Raw genomic sequence first — 17460 nt, forward strand, 5'->3', positions numbered from 1 at the left:
GTATGGCTCAGGACCCTAACACCTGCATGCACTACACCACATTTCCGGGGGACAGGGCGACAATGCTCCCATGAGAGAGCACAACTGTCCCTGACCCCTGGCTGGAGTGGGGAGGGACCACCTAGAGTAAGGGGAACCAAGTAATATGTGGGTGGAGAACGTAAATCCTGGGTGCACTGATGAGAGAGGTATAAAAGGTGGGAGCCATCTTAGAGACAGTGTTCAGTCAGAGGGAAGAAGTGACAGAGCAGGGCCTCTGTGGAGCTCTGCTCCGGAGGCGGGCCTAGCCTGTGAGGCCCTGCCAGGGCTGAGAGAGAAGAGGGAGAAGAGAGAGAAGAAGACTGGGAGCAGGGGCTCTGTACGAGCTCTGCTCCGTGGGCAGGCCAAGTCACAAGGCCTGGGCCTGGAGGAGAAGAAAGGAGAGGAACGGAGGAGGCTCCAGGAGTGGAGTGAAGGGACCCCAGGGGTGCGGACCGGCCAGTCGCCACCGTACGCCCGCCGCTACCAGAGTAGGGGGGTCAGGCCAAGAAAGGGAACCGGATCCCTCATCTAGTAGAGGAGAGCAACTACCCTCAGCTAGTAACCGGAGGCCGTGGCATTGCACGTGTTACGGCCCCTCACTACACCCGTTAGGAAGGCACCATATAGGGCCCAGGGAAACGGAACATACGTTTGCCCGCCAAGGCCCGAGGCAGCTGGACAGAAACGTGGTCAATTGTGGGGTACGAAGGGCCAGAGAAAGGACACATGAAGGGGGTCCTGATAAGTACTCCAGAATTACTTGGGAGTCGGCCGAGCCCCTCACTTGGTGAACGCAGAGTGGCGCGGGAAGTTATGATCAGCTGAAGTAACGTGGATTAACAACTGTGAGTAAAGACCCTGGACTGCACCACAGGACTCTGTGTTGTTACTGCCGCTCCCGCGCACCATCACCACCAACATCCACACTCACTGCCCTGAGGCTATACTCCTCCCGTGGGGAGTTATACTACCCTTGCTGCACACAACATCAGCCTCAGAGGTCTGCCCGCAGCGGCGGTTCACTCTGACCGCAATCCACGGGTGGCGTAGTCGGACATTTAAACATTGAAAACCAAATAAACAGATCCGCCACTGGTTTGACCACCCTGAGCCACAGGACCGGGTCGCCGCCACGGAGACTGCAACCCCCAGCATTACACAGATACCGGGCTCCGGGTATTCCCCCACACACGGCCCAGGGGGCGCATCACTTGTATTTAGGGCTAAAAACCATTTTTGCAATTGGGTTTCATTAAAAATGCTGCCCCGCTTGGCTTTTTACAGATTCATTATCTCCGTGCACATTCAACTTTGACGTGGTCTGTTGTCATAAGTGAGCGAGAGGAGCTCAGAAAAAAACAGATACAAGCGCTATAAACTGTCTGTCAGACCATCATAGCGGACCGACTGACGGACTTTACGAAACCCAATTGTAAAAACTATTTGTAGCCTCAATAACATGCACTTAAATAAAATATAATGCCCCCGAAGGTGGACAAGCCGCATAAAATAATTAACTCTTTAAATGGAACTGGTACCATGAAAAGAGGAAACTAACTCTAAAAGAAACCATGGCATGACCTGTCGTTAGGAACTACACGGACAATGGCACAATATGGACAGGCAGTTATACTGAGGTTTGTGTTATAACTACATTGTAAATGATCATATATGTACAGCTGTTATAGGAGCGGGTCCAGCATTTTATGGTAGGGGAAGACAATGTTGTATGAGGCTTTGTCAATGCCTTCCCCATTCGATCAGTTTGGTGGCTCAGTGGTTAGCATGGTCGCCCTATATAGAGTTGATTAAATGGGACAGAACCTGACAATTTCAGCCGGACTGGCTCATCGTGTATGTGTGCCGCCTAACTTAAGCTGGCCATACACATGCGAAAGATGTCAGCAAAACACTCCTGTGCCCATTGAGAACACATGAAGGCTTGGCTACGTGTTGGAGAGTCAGGAGAGATCGCTGTTGGATGAATGTTTATATTCTCAGTTTTTTGCGTGGATTTCCTTCAGCTTCTCAAACTCAGCTCTGTTATTCAGTGCTACATCGCTGTATAACTCTTCTTCATATCACTGTGACCACTCTGCTACCTATACTGGACTCTGTGACAAACCCAGCACTGCTATTCAGTGCTACATCGCTGTATAACTCTTCGTCATATCACTGTGACCACTCTGCTACCTATACTGGACTCTGTGACAAACCCAGATCTGCTATTCAGTGCTACATCGCTGTATAACTCTGCTACATATCACTGTGCCAACTCTGCTAGCTATCCTGGACTCTGTGACAAACCCAGCACTGCTATTCAGTGCTACATAGCTATATAACTCTTCTACATATCACTGTGCCAACTCTGCTAGCTACACTGGACTCTGTGACAAACCCAGCACTGCTATTCAGTTTTACATTGCTGTATAACATTTCTACATTTCACTGTGCCAGCTCTGCTAGCTATTCTGGACTCTGTCACAAACCCAGCTCTGCTATCCCCCTGGCAAATTCTGTTATACCACTAGCCAGCTCTGTCTTGGACTCTGTGACTCACCCTGCTCTGCTTCATTGTTTGGTAATGCTGCCTTACTGCTGAATCAGCTCTATTTTGGACTCTGTTACAAACTCAGCTCTGCTACACTGCTAAATTATCCCTGCTATACCAGTTTTGCCACTGTACCTCCTTTGTCACTCAGCTCTACTAAAACACTGGGGTCAATACATTTGGACATGGATTCTTTTGTAATGGAAGTTTGATGCAGTCCTGACTCCGATATACATCTGTGCACACAACTGGTGTAAAGCAAGCCATAAAATACTGTTATAAACTGAACACACACTATTAAGGAATACAATTGCAGCCCTTGTCATATATCAAGCAGTACACGGATCAATAAGTCAGTGAAGTCAAGCAGACGCTACGACTATGACGAAGCCCAGTATGGATTTATTACATTGGTTTTGTAAGACAACACTAGTGAAGACAGCGCTGGGTGGCAAATGATCGACATAACACATATTTACAACATGCTACTCACAGTCACTGCACATTGATGGATAAATAAAAAAGGAACTCAAAAAAAGTAATTAAATGTCACAAAATAATATTCTGTGCTCAAAAAAGTCCTAAATTGATAGATGTCAAAAATGGCATTTTGTGTCAGAATGGGGATTTCTGTCATTTTCCCAGTATTAGATTATAGATCTGCTATGTTTAGGATCAGGCAAATGAAGTACAAACTAGACACAGTGCCCCACATTAAGTTGTGGCTGTCAGAGGTACAGCAGCTCAACCTCATTTACTTGAAGTGGACAGGATTTTGCCTAGCGAACAATGAAAACAACAGCATCTATGGAATCAAAGTGTTCAGGCCCCATGTTATCCCATCATTCACACAATAAGGGATTGCAAAAATGCCAATACACTGCAGTACAGAAGTATTCCTGTGCATTGTATCTGCAATCACAAAATCAAGTCCCCTAGGGAGCTAAAAGTATGTTACAAAATATAAAAAAAAAATAACTCCCTGCCCTTTCTATTTTTGCTAGAATTGAGAAATGCTGTTTTTTAGCAATCACACCTTTAAGAAAATTAAATAAAATAATTATCGCTAAGTCATATCATCATATGTATCCCAAAATGGTACCAATACAAGAAGCTCTAAGGCTGGTTTCACACGTCCTGATTTTTTCGGTACTGGAAAAACCCATACCGGTGATATCTGTGTCCGTGTGTGGCACACGTGTAAAAACCGTCTGCCGCATCAGGATCCCACGTGCCACGCCTGGGAATCAGTGTACAGTTAGCGCTGTTCCCAAGCGCCGAGCGCTGAATGCTGCCCTCATCATCAGCTGTAATCAGCACGAGCAAGGGACAATGTTGGGAGTAGTAGTCTGTGTAAAAATAAGAATAAAATTATGAAATTCTTATACTCAGTGTGGGGCCCTGCACTGAGCGGAGCTCACTGAGTGACAGGACACCACTCCTGAGCTCAGTGCAGCTCTGGGACCCACTCGCTGGAGCGGCTCATTCTCCCCGGCTCCTCGACGTCAGCGGTCAGAGGATTACAGCGGGGAACATCTCCGGACAGGTGAGTAAAAGAATTTTATTATTTTATTGTTATTTTTACACAAGGACACTGCGGGAGCAGATTACTACTCCCAACATTGTCCCTTGCTCGTGCTGATAGCAGCGCCGGCAGGTGACAATGATGAGGGCAGCGTTCAGCACCCGGCGCTTGGGAACAGTGCTAACTGTGCTGCTGATTCCCAGGCGCTAGTACATGTCACACTGATGACACATGGATGTCATCCATGTGTGTTCAGTGTGGGACATTTTCCGGACCAGGCAGCATGTAAAAAACGGACATGTCTACGTGTGGACACACGGTATGTGGAAACACACTGACATGTGCGCAGACCCATAGATTTGAATGGGTCGGCGTGTGTCAGTGTCTCCAGTATGTGTGGAAACTGTCACCACACGTACTGCAGACACTGACGTGTGAAAGAGCCCTAACACAGTTTTATCCACAGAAGTCTAAAAAAGGTATGGGTCTCAGAAAAGGTAGACACAAAGAAAAATTGTCATTGTTTTCAAGGTTTTTTTATTTTTTAAAAGTAGTAAACAAAAGCTATATAAGTTGGTAGTGGTGTAATTGTAATAAAAAATAATATTGAAAACTCGTATAAAATGTTCTAAATAATAAGTAATAAAATAAATAATTATAAATAAATACATTTTTTAAATTTAAATGAAATAAATTGTAATTAAATTATTAATAATAAAATCATTATAAATATATATATATAATGAATATATTAAACATAAAAATTATAATCTAAAAATGAATAATACAAAATATATAATCTAAAAATATAAATAAATAGTACGTAAAAAATAATAAGAAAGAAATAAAATAAATAAATAATGTAATAAATAAATAAAACCTATGTATTAAATATGTAAAAGTAATAAAACGCTTTCTAGACAGAAATCTAAAATCAAAAATATATGGGCAACACAAGCCAAATTTTATTTATTTATTTCAAGTTGTTTTTTTTTTTTAAGTAGTATTAAAAAAAACAACAATATAATTTGGGTATTGCTGTAATCGTACTGACCTGCAGAGTAAAGTTAGCATGTCACTTTTACCCTGCAGTGAACATTCTAAAATGGAATTCGAGCAACATTGTTGGAATTGCGAGTTGTTTTTTTTTCATTCTACTGAACAAATAATTTTTCAGTTAATTTATATTATATGGTAAATTAAATGGTGGCATTAAATCGACAACTATTTTTTCCTAAAATAAGCCTTATATGGTTTATGCGGATAGAAAAAAAATCATGGCTCTTGGAAAAAGGGAAAGAAAAAGAACAGACAGCGGCAAATGGTTAATATCGATAACGTACAGACTGCATTCTCAAGACCACCGTAGACTACAAACAGCCCGACGTCAATGCATATCTGAATATTATATAATCCAATGTCAACAATATATAATATTCCAGAAGGAATGGATGAGACTGAGGGTGAATAGATTAAATACAGAATCGCCCTGCGTGGGTCACTTTGCCACACCATAGATAACAAAGATGGACCCAGCTGCCCAATTAGAAGATAACGAGACGATGCCCCCAGAGAATGGAGGTGACACTCAGAGAGGGGGGATGCGCTCCTCCAGGGACACTGATTAATGTCACATACACAAAATGTCCATCCATGCTCATGGGAAGATGAACGATAGACATCCCCAAGAAGCTGCTCAGTGCTGCGGACTACATGAATAATTTATACATGTGCATGCATGAATACGTTATACAGAAGGAATGGAGAGTCAATATCCACGAGAGGGCAAAGTGCCAGGTCTACAGCTATTCTACAAAAATGATCTTTAAGAAAAGATATCACTAAGCCAGATCCCAGATCTTAGATAAGAGTCACTGATGAAGGATGACTTAGACAGGTATGGTCACAAATTTGTGCCAAATCACAAATAACAAGAGATAAAAATGAGCCTGATCAATGTTTCATATTTTTCACTTGTGGGAGTATCTTTCCCAGTAATATAGGCTGGATGTGAGCTTTCTATGTATCCAAGGTGCTGCTGTCCTCACTTGTTCTTACGTATCAGTACTGCTTCTATCCTGCACTTGATTCCTCTTCATATGCTTTTTTCCTTATCTATAGCTATTTTCTCTGCCCTCCCTGAGATGCTTTCTCTCCTCTCCATGCTGTGAAAATCTGTGTACTCCCCTGCTGTTGACTCTAAAACTGAAAGAAAGGAGGGGAGAGCAGAGAGAGTCCTCAGAACTAAACAAGAACTCTGATGGATTTGTAACATTATTTTAAAAGCACAGAGCCAGATGAAGGATTCACAGAAAATGTGCGGCAGCAAGATATTAAAAAATAATAATAATGAAGACGGCATTTAGGAAGCAAATAAACACACAAAAAAATCTCTGCAAAGGTGTACATAGCATTTTACACATCAATTTTTCATATCGACGGCTGGTGCGGTTTTGCATTAAATAACCAATATTCATAAACCCAATGAGGTGAACACAGTATGGAAAGTACTTTTATGTAGTACGATCTCCTCTGTCAGCTCCTGCCGGCACTGTTGTTCCTTCAACTAAAAGATATAAAGAGTTTCACCACCTACAAAGACTGCAGAAACCTAACAATCTTCAATGTTAAAGGGGATCTGTAAGTAGGTTTTGTTATGTAATCAGAGAGCAGCATGATGTAGCAGAAAAACCCTGATTCCAGCAATGTATCACTTACTGGGCTGCTTGCTGCAGTTTTGATAAAATCCCTGTTTTCTCTGCTAAGCTGTGTATAACCCCGCCCACACCACTGATTTTCTGGTTCCTGTGTGTGTACACTGTACATTGTCAGCAATCTGCCAATCAGGGGTGGGGGGTGGGGATGGACCAGGAGTCATGAGACTTCTAGTCTTGCTGCGATATCTCCTGCTCATAAAACACTGATTGTATTAAAAGGACAGCACACAACCTAGTAAGTGACACATCTCTGAAAGCAGGGTCTTTGCCCCTACATGAGATTAAATAGCAAAAACCTGCTGATAAATCCCCTTTAAAGTGATTGTTTTAGACAAAACCATTAAAAAGCAATTTAAAGGGGTTCTGCGCTTTGTACAATCCCTGCTTGTTGTTTGAACGATCTCTTGACAATTAGCAGATCACAAAGTGACTGAAAAAAGCTCCCAGCAATCAGCGGCAGTCCGTGGTAAAGCTGTCTGTTATTCTTTCATTTCCCTGCATTACATAATGCCCATTACTGTCAATGGGTTGTCTGTGTAATGCAGCACAGGACGGGTCCTCCTGAGCGACCGACGCTCCTTGTTCTCCTGATTGTTCTTTCATATACGAAAACCACCGTTCTATATAGTAGTTACCGTAGTTGTCATTATCTCACATTAAAGAAAATATGAAGTTCCACTTTAGAGTGTGTTCACTAGTGTTGAGCATTCCGATACTGACATATCGGGTATCGGCCGATATTCGCGGTATCGGAATTCCGATACTTAATTCCGATACTTTTGCAATATCGTATACCGGAATCGGAAGTTCCCATAATGCAATGAGCCATTTTCATTTTATTCAGCCAATGAGGATCCTAAGAAGTGTGGGCACATCCTGTTAGGCATGTAGGCATCTTAACTAATGGCATGGCTGTGATTGGCTGCTGAAATGATGTCATGATGCACTATAAAAGCCGCCGCCGCCATTTTGAGCTCACTCTGCTGTGAATTCAGTTAGGGATAGGACGCTGTTGTTCTGAGGGACAGTTTTAGCTACCTATTTGCTCTATTCTGCTTTACCCAAGCTACTTTATAAATCGCTGTGCCTTGCAGTGCTAGTGCACAGTTCTCTGTGCTGTTCACCGCTGTCTGCAAGGTCTCTGTGTGTGAGTGCAGCTCACCCTGTAGTGTGTGCTTCAGCCACGTCTGGTTGTAGTGCACTCAGTGTGTGTCACTTCCTCATACATTGTCCTTTTTTGCCAATTCATAATTTTTCCTGATATCTCCTATTAGTGTGGTGGTTCCATCCGTATTCAGCTAAATTGGTTCCAAACACACTATATAGGAGTAGATAGAGAAGTTTTTTTGGTCTTGCAGCGCTAGTGCACAGTGCTCTGCATCTGTACTGTTCACCGCTGTCTGCAAGGTCTGGTGTGTGAGTGCAGCTCACCCTGTAGTGTGTGCTTCAGCCACGTCTGGTTGTAGTGCACTCAGTGTGTGTCACTTCCTCATACATTGTCCTTTTTTGCCAATTCATAATTTTTCCTGATATCTCCTATTAGTGTGGTGGTTCCATCCGTATTCAGCTAAATTGGTTCCAAACACACTATATAGGAGTAGATAGAGAAGTTTTTTTGGTCTTGCAGCGCTAGTGCACAGTGCTCTGCATCTGTACTGTTCACCGCTGTCTGCAAGGTCTGGTGTGTGAGTGCAGCTCACCCTGTAGTGTGTGCTTCAACCACGTCTGGTTGTAGTGCACTCAGTGTGTGTCACTGCCTCATACATTGTCCTTTTTTGCCAATTCATAACTTATCCTGATTTCTCCTATTAGTGTGGTGGTTCCATCCGTATTCAGCTAAATTGGTTCCAAACACACTATATAGGAGTAGATAGAGGAGCCTTTCTGCAGCATTGGGCCCTGCAGCCCCAGCCAGATTAGTATTAGCCTATTTTTTGCAGCCTCATCTATTGCATTGTAGGTTACCTTCCTACATTGTAATAGCTACAAAAAGTTTGTGATACTATCGTTATTACATCTTTAGGCACATCCAGTGTCTTTTTGTGACAAAAAAAAAACTAAATAAAGTTCACCAAACACTCCACTTTACAGTTGTGTAGGCCACATTAGCTCATATTAAAGTCTAGTCCACACTTTATAAAATTAGTGTTTCTTATACCTGTTAGCAGCTGTTCAGGAATAAGCACACTAAGCCCTTAGTACTTTTCTGCCTATCTTTATCAGTCTACCAAGATGAAGAAGGCAGGGAGTAAGGCATGTGGTCGTGGGCGTGGGCGTGGAGTTTCTGCAGGGAGAGGACGTGAGGATTCTGTGCCTGCAGGGAGAGGACGTGGGGATTCTGTGCCTGCTGCGGGCACCAGTGACTCAGCATCCCCCAGTTTTACCAGGGAACAGTCCTTTATGCGCAGCTTTGTAGGAGCTAGCCGTACCCCACTGCTGCGCGAGGACCAAATTGAAGCCGTTGTCGGATGGATGGCAGCTAACGCATCGACTTCAATTAGTTCCAGATCCTCTCAGGTCCTGAGCACTGAAGAGCACCCATCTGTCTCTTCACCACCTGCCAAATTGCCCAGGCAGTCAGAGAGCCCTGGACAGGAGCCATCTCTACTTCTGTTCTCTGAATCTCTTGGCTTGGAAAGAGGGGGCCAGCCAAGCAGAATTCTAGAATTTGAAGAAGAGGTAGTATGCAGTGATGCGCAACCGTTTTGTCTCTCTGAATCTGAAGAGGCGGGTGGGCCAGTGCCTATGGTCAGCAGCACACCTAAGTACGCATCTGATGATGAGACTCAGGTGCCACTTTCTGGTGCGTACTGTGCTGTCGAGACTACCCAGGAGAAGCAGTTGTTTGAAGAGGGTGGTGTAGATGATGAGGTCCTTGACCCATCATGGCGTGAGGGACAGGAAGGTGGTGGGAGCAGCTCTGAGGAAGAGATTCCCCGAAAGGCCCAAAAAGGAGGGAGAGGGAGGGGGCAGACTTGGTTGCCTGTAGCCTCCACTTCGGCACCCATTAGGAGCATGGCTCTTCCAAAATCCAAAGCGGGCGCTCCCAAGACTTGCAGTGCCTGGTTCTTTTTTGACACAGTTGCAGATGACATTTGCTTTGTCAAATGCAAGCTGTGTAATCAGAAGGTGAAAAGAGGGAAAAGTGTCAGCAACCTCAATACCACAAATATGTGGAAACATGTGCGGACCAAGCACGTGGTGGAGTTACAAAAACACACTGAAGACCTAGGCCAACCTACAGCGCCACCTACCACCTCTTCAGCTCGTGTTGTAGCCTCTTCCTCCAGCTCACACACAGCTGGTTCGGCTTCCTCACAGGATCGCCATGGAAGAATCTCTGGCACTGTTGTACAGAGACACAGTGTAATTCCACCCACAGCACCACTTTTCCAGTCATCCTCACACTCCCAGGCCAGTCTACAGCCATCGTTAGCACAGGCATGGGAGAAAAGGTGCCCATACTCGGCAAACCACCCCCGAGCACAGGCTCTGAATGCTGGCATTGCTAAACTACTGGCCCTTGAAATGCTATCATTCAGGCTGGTGGAGACTGACACATTCCGTAACTTTATGGCATTGGCAGTCCCACAATACAACGTGCCCAGCCGCTTTTATTTCAGCAGGCAAGCCGTCCCTGCCCTGCAACATCATGTGGAGGGAAAAATTAAACATGCGCTACAAAACGCCGTCAGTAGCAAGGTCCACCTGACCACCGATGCGTGGACCAGTAAGCATGGACAGGGACGATACCTTTCCCTCACTGCCCATTGGGTAAATGTTGTGGAGCCGGGTACAAATCTTGAGAGTGGCGCTGTACGTGTTCTGCCAACTCCAAGGATTGCAGGAATCCAGTCTGTACACATTGACTCCTCCTCATGCTCCAGTTCCTCTGAATCAGCGCTGCAGTAGCCATCACGGTCCACCTCCACATCGACCCGTGAACGGTTACCTGTTATGATGACCGATATGAGCACAGCCGTGGCCAAACGTCAACAGGCCGTATTAAAATTAATTTCTTTGGGGAATCGAAGCCACACAGCGCAGGAGCTCTGGAATGCCATCAAGCAGCAGAGCGACGTGTGGTTTGTGCCAGCGAATCTCCAGCCAGGCATGGTAGTGTGTGACAATGGCCGAAATCTGGTGGCAGCTCTGGGCTCACTCACATCCCATGTCTGGCACATGTGCTCAACTTGGTCGTGCAGAGTTTTTTGAGGGACTATCCGGATCTTGATGCACTGCTTCACAAGGTCCGCATAGAGTGCGCTCACTTGCGGCGTTCCAGCAATGCAAGATCACGCATTGCAGCTCTGCAGCGCCGATTACGTCTTCCGGAACATCGCATCATATGTGACCTACCCACCAGGTGGAATTCAACGTTACATATGTTGGAGAGGTTGTGTGAGCAGCAGGCAGCAGTAATGGAGTACCAGCTGCAGCAGGCACAAACAAGTCGCAGTGCGCGCCGTTCACACTTCACCACCACTGAGTGGGCCTCTATGAAGGACATTTGCCACGTTTTGCGTGCCTTCGATTATTCCACGCGGATGGCGAGTGCAGATGATGCACTAGTCAGCATGACTATCCCCCTTATCTGCCTGCTTGAAAAAACACTGCAAGCACTAAGGGACGAGGTTTTGGAAGAGGTGGAGGATGAGGAGTCACAAATGCCATCTGCTTCTCTACAGTCTGCGCAACGTGGTTCCTCACAAAGGCCTAGGCAGGGGACACTTTGTGAGGAGGATGAGGAGGAGTCAATGGATGAGGAAGACATCTGTCCAGAGGATGGAGGTACACAATGCTCTAGCAGTCAGTATCTAGAGCGAGGGTGGGGTGATGCAGAGCAGGCAGAGATCACGCCTCAAGCAGGGGACAGCGTTTCTTGGCCAGTTGGCAGTCTGCAGCACATGGTTGATTTCATGCTGCAGTGCCTGAGAAACGACCGCCGCATCGCCCACATTCTCAACACGGCTGATTATTGGGTGTCCACCCTCCTAGATCCTCGCTACCGGGACAACTTACAAAGCCTCATAACACCGTTGAACCGGGAGCGTAAAATGCGGGAGTACCAAGACGCACTAGTGCATTCCATCATGTTCTCCATTCCAACCGAGAGCAGTTCTGCTAGTGCTTTACAAAGCAGCTCAGTGCGTCGAGGCAGTGGAGGAAGCGCTGCACAAAGAGGGAGCAGAAACAGCGCCTCAGCACAAGGCAAGACCAGTATGGCCGAAATGTGGCAAAGTTTTGTGTCCCCGCCGCCACAAATGTCTACACCATCACAGACGGCTCCAGTCAGCAGGAGGCAACGTTTCCGTCAGATGGTGACAGACTACATGTCTTGCCCTCTTAGTGTACTCCCAGACGGCTCTTCTCCCTTCAAGTTTTGGGTCTGTAAGCTGGATACATGGCCAGAGCTTAGTCAGTATGCATTGGAGGTGCTAGCTTGCCCTGCTGCTAGTGTATTATCGGAACGCGTCTTTAGTGCCGCAGGTGGTGTACTAACAGACCGTCGCATGCGACTATCCTCCGATAACGTTGACCGGCTTACTTTTCTCAAAATGAACAAGGCCTGGATCTCTCATGAATTTGCCAGTCCTCTTCCAGAATAAATAATTGGTTGGCAACAGTATCCAGGTCTCCTGTTCTGTTCATGTTTCTACCACCTGAACTGTAATCCCTGAGCTCCAACACCGCCAGTTGGCGCTCGGAAGTGCCGTCTGCACAGTCAACACTTGCTGCCGTGTTATTGGGGTTCAGTAACGTCAGCTGTTCCCCTGCTGTGCGGACGGCAATTTCTCCTGCTCTGTCCACATTCTCACTACTACAGATTTGAAAGTTTCTCCAATTACACCTCTGGCTCCTCTGTTTTCAGTATTATCCCTGAGCTCCAACACCGCCAGTTGGCGCTCGGAAGTGCCGTCTGCACAGTCAACACTTGCTGCCGTGTTATTGGGGTTCAGTAACGTCAGCTGTTCCCCTGCTGTGCGGACGGCAATTTCTCCTGCTCTGTCCACATTCTCACTACTACAGATTTGACAGTTTCTCCAATTACACCTCTGGCTCCTCTGTTTTCAGTATTATCCCTGAGCTACAACACCGCCAGTTGGCGCTCGGAAGTGCCGTCTGCACAGTCAACACTTGCTGCCGTGTTATTGGGGTTCAGTAACGTCAGCTGTTCCCCTGCTGTGCGGATGGCAATTTCTCCTGCTCTGTCCACATTCTCACTACTACAGATTTGAAAGTTTCTCCAATTACACCTCTGGCTCCTCTGTTTTCAGTATTATCCCTGAGCTACAACACCGCCAGTTGGAGCTCGGAAGTGCTGTCTGCACAGTCAACACTTGCTGCGGTGTTATTGGGGTTCAGTAACGTCAGCTATTCCCCTGCTGTGTTCACGGCAATTTCTCCTGCTTTGTCCACATCCACTGTACTACACATTTTAAAGTTGCTCCAATTACACCTCTGGCTCCTCTGTTTTTATTCTTATCCCTGGGCTCCAGCACCGCCAGTTGGCGCTCAGAAGTGCCGTCTGCACAGTCAACACTTGCTGCGGTGTTATTGGGGTTCAGTAACGTCAGCTGTTCCGCTGCTGTGTTCACGGCAATTTCTCCTGCTTTGTCCACATCCACTGTACTACACATTTTAAAGTTGCTCCAATTACACCTCTGGCTCCTCTGTTTTTATTCTTATCCCTGGGCTCCAGCACCGCCAGTTGGCGCTCGGAAGTGCTGTCTGCACAGTCAACACTTGCTGCGGTGTTATTGGGGTTCAGTAACGTCAGCTGTTCCCCTGCTGTGTTCACGGCAATTTCTCCTGCTCTGTCCACATTCACTGTGCTACTTATTTAAAACTTGCTCCAATTAGGCCTCTGACTCCACTCTGTTTTTATTATTTACCCTGGGTTCCAGCACAGCCAACTGGTTCTCGGCAGTGTCTTTGGCACGGGTACTCCCTCCTGCCCAGCCTGGTTCCAGCACGCCAGCTGTTTCCGGGTAGTGTCAACGTCACTTTGCCTCCAATGAGTTGTCCTGTCGTGTTGTGGTCGGGTTAGCCGACTCTATGGTGCCTGCAGTTTAGGTGACTCCTATGTGGGCTGCGGGATCTGGCAATGAAGGCTGGTTCCATAGTGCCAATAGGACAAGCACCCCCTGTAGGTCTGTGGGTTTTGGTAACTGCGGCCGGCTCGCGGACTTGAACTTTTTTTTACATGGGTACCTTCTGCTACCCATCCGGGTTCCAGTACCGTCAGCTGGTTCTCGGCAGTGCCTTTGGATTAGGTGCCTCCTTCTCGGTATCCAAGTTCCACCAACGTCTGCTGGTCCTTGGTAGTGCTTTCTGGCACAGGTACCTCCTGCTTAGTAACCGAGTTCCAGTAACATCAGCTGGTCCTCGGTAGTTCCATTGGCTCTTGTACCTTCTGCTACCCATCCGGGTTCCAGTACCGTCAGCTGGTCCTCGGTAGTTCCATTTGCTCTTGTACCTTCTACTACCCATCCGGGTTCCAGTACCGTCAGCTGGTTCTCGGCAGTGCCTTTGGATTAGGTGCCTCCTTCTCGGTATCCAAGTTCCACCAACGTCTGCTGGTCCTTGGTAGTGCTTTCTGGCACAGGTACCTCCTGCTTAGTAACCGAGTTCCAGTAACATCAGCTGGTCCTCGGTAGTTCCATTGGCTCTTGTACCTTCTGCTACCCATCCGGGTTCCAGTACCGTCAGCTGGTCCTCGGTAGTTCCATTTGCTCTTGTACCTTCTACTACCCATCCGGGTTCCAGTACCGTCAGCTGGTTCTCGGCAGTGCCTTTGGATTAGGTGCCTCCTTCTCGGTATCCAAGTTCCACCAACGTCTGCTGGTCCTTGGTAGTGCTTTCTGGCACAGGTACCTCCTGCTTAGTAACCGAGTTCCAGTAACATCAGCTGGTCCTCGGTAGTTCCATTGGCTCTTGTACCTTCTGCTACCCATCCGGGTTCCAGTACCGTCAGCTGGTCCTCGGTAGTTCCATTTGCTCTTGTACCTTCTACTACCCAACCGGGTTCCAGTACCGTCAGCTGGTTCTCGGCAGTGCCTTTGGATTAGGTGCCTCCTTCTCGGTATCCAAGTTCCACCAACGTCTGCTGGTCCTTGGTAGTGCTTTCTGGCACAGGTACCTCCTGCTTAGTAACCGAGTTCCAATAACATCAGCTGGTCCTCGGTAGTTCCATTGGCTCTTGTACCTTCTGCTACCCATCCGGGTTCCAGTACCGTCAGCTGGTCCTCGGTAGTTCCATTTGCTCTTGTATCTTCTGCTACCCATCCGGGTTCCAGTACCGTCAGCTGGTTCTCGGCAGTGTCTTTGGCACGGGTACTCCCTCCTGCCCAGCCTGGTTCCAGCACGCCAGCTGTTTCCGGGTAGTGTCAACGTCACTTTGCCTCCAATGCGTTGTCCTGTCGTGTTGCGGTCGGGTTAGCCGACTCTATGGTGCCTGCAGTTTAGGTGACTCCTATGTGGGCTGCGGGATCTGGCAATGAAGGCTGGTTCCATAGTGCCAATAGGACAAGCACCCCCTGTAGGACTGTGGGTTTTGGTAACTGCGGCCGGCTCGCGGATTTGAACTTTTTTTTACAATGGTACCTTCTGCTACCCATCCGGGTTCCAGTACCGTCAGCTGGTTCTCGGCAGTGCCTTTGGATTAGGTGCCTCCTTCTCGGTATCCAAGTTCCACCAACGTCTGCTGGTCCTTGGTAGTGCTTTCTGGCACAGGTACCTCCTGCTTAGTAACCGAGTTCCAGTAACATCAGCTGGTCCTCGGTAGTTCCATTGGCTCTTGTACCTTCTGCTACCCATCCGGGTTCCAGTACCGTCAGCTGGTCCTCGGTAGTTCCTCAGCCTTCTTGTACTTTCTGCTACATTTCCAAGTTCAAGCTTTTTGAAATGGTTCTTGGTAATCACTCTGGATCTCCCTGACGAGGACCCTGAAGACGAGGACCCTGAAGACCAACCCGAAGAAGACGAGGACCCCGAAGACGACGACCCTGAAGACGAGGACCCTGAAGACCACCCCGAAGAAGACGAGGACCCTGAAGACGAGGACCCTGAAGACCACCCCGAAGAAGGCGAGGACCCTGAAGACCACTCCGAAGAAGACGAGGACCCTGAAGACCACCCCGAAGAAGACGAGGACCCCGATGACGAGGACCCAGAAGACCAACCCGAAGAAGACGAGGACCCCGAAGACGAGGACCCGGAAGACGACCACCCTGAAGACCACCCTGAAGAAGACCAAGAAGATGACCCTGAAGAAGTTGACCAAGAGGACAAAGAAGAGAAGACAAGTACCAAGATACAGAAGAACAAGAGACAGAAAACCAAGAAGCAGAAATACAAGAAGCTGCAGAACAAAAAGCGGAAGAACATTAAGCATAAGATTAAAATTCAGAGCAAAAGATAATATCTAAATTATAAGCAGAATATGACTAAGCAGTGTATGGGGGTGAGTCCGTTCCTCCTCGTGGTGCCCCTGGAAAAGACCTGCTGCTGCAGGCCAAACTGAACGCGGACAAATCCTGTTGTAAATCTTTTGTGACGGGCAGAACGAAAGGTATAATGTCCAACCTTTTATAGATAACAACTACAGGAATGCCTGTCACAAATAAGAATATGAGGAAGAAGAAGAATATGAAGAAGATGAAGAAGTAGAATATGAAGAATGTAAAAAAAAGAATAATACGAAGAAGGTGAAGAAGAAGAAGGTGAAGAAGAAGTGGATGAAAAAGATGCTGAGGATGATGAAGGAGAAAGTGTGGGAGAAGTAAAAAAGAAGGTGAAGAGCATGGAAGTAGTGAAACATAAATATCTGACAAAATATAAAAATACTTAACATAGTTAATATTTCCGTAACTCAGAACATCTTAAAAAAATAGTAATTCCTGCTATTCCATTTGATTGGGCTAAACCTCTATGCCTTTATTGTCTCCCCCACCTCCCCCAATACATTCTACATTATTCTTAGTTGTTTTCCTTCATGTAGAATTAACCTACAAGGAAAGAAAGGGTTTATTTTAATTCCGATATTTATGTCCCATTGACTTGCATTGGTTTCCGGTATTGGAATCGGCGATATCCGATACTTTTTCGGTATCGGTCCGATCCAATCCGATCCGATATTTCCCAATATCGGAAGGTATCGCTCAACACTAGTGTTCACACATTGCATTTTTGTAGTGCTTTTTTATGCATTAAAAACGAGTGCAGTGGCAGGAAAAACGCTGCCTACAATAAGTGTGTTAGTTCCTGCCTTTTTGCAGTGTTTTACTTGCGTTTTCTTCCCCTTCATTAGAATGAGTGAAAAATACTGAAAAAACGCTGAAAGAACTGATGTGCGGCAGATTTCAATAGTCCGCCCAGCAGCTCAAAAACCATCTGAAAAAAAAAATTGCTGCAAAAAAGCCATGTGTGAACATACCATTAAGGGCTTCTGAGTTAATTGGGGTTCCCTGTTCTCAGGACCTTTATCTACTAGCCAGTGTGAAGAGAAGACCTAGCCTTGGAGGATCCAGGTAAATCCTGCTGCAGGTATCACTGCTCGACCTCTGCTGCTGCTGGAGGTCCGCAGCAAATAGGTTCTGTAGGAGCATAGAATTAAAGAGGTTGTCCAGGCTTGGGGTTCAAGT

The 17460-nt window shown here is 46.6% G+C and overlaps 1 protein-coding gene across 1 annotated transcript in view; it reads right to left on the minus strand.

Annotated features, from left to right (window-relative positions):
• PPP1R14A (protein phosphatase 1 regulatory inhibitor subunit 14A) overlaps positions 1-17460 on the minus strand; it is a 51636-nt gene that overhangs the window by 23164 nt on the left and 11012 nt on the right. The window lies entirely within an intron of this gene.

This window comes from Phyllobates terribilis, unplaced genomic scaffold, assembly GCF_046119375.1.
Source record: "Phyllobates terribilis strain yellow unplaced genomic scaffold, ASM4611937v1 Scaffold_7__3_contigs__length_470593459, whole genome shotgun sequence".
Lineage (NCBI taxonomy): Eukaryota > Metazoa > Chordata > Amphibia > Anura > Dendrobatidae > Phyllobates > Phyllobates terribilis.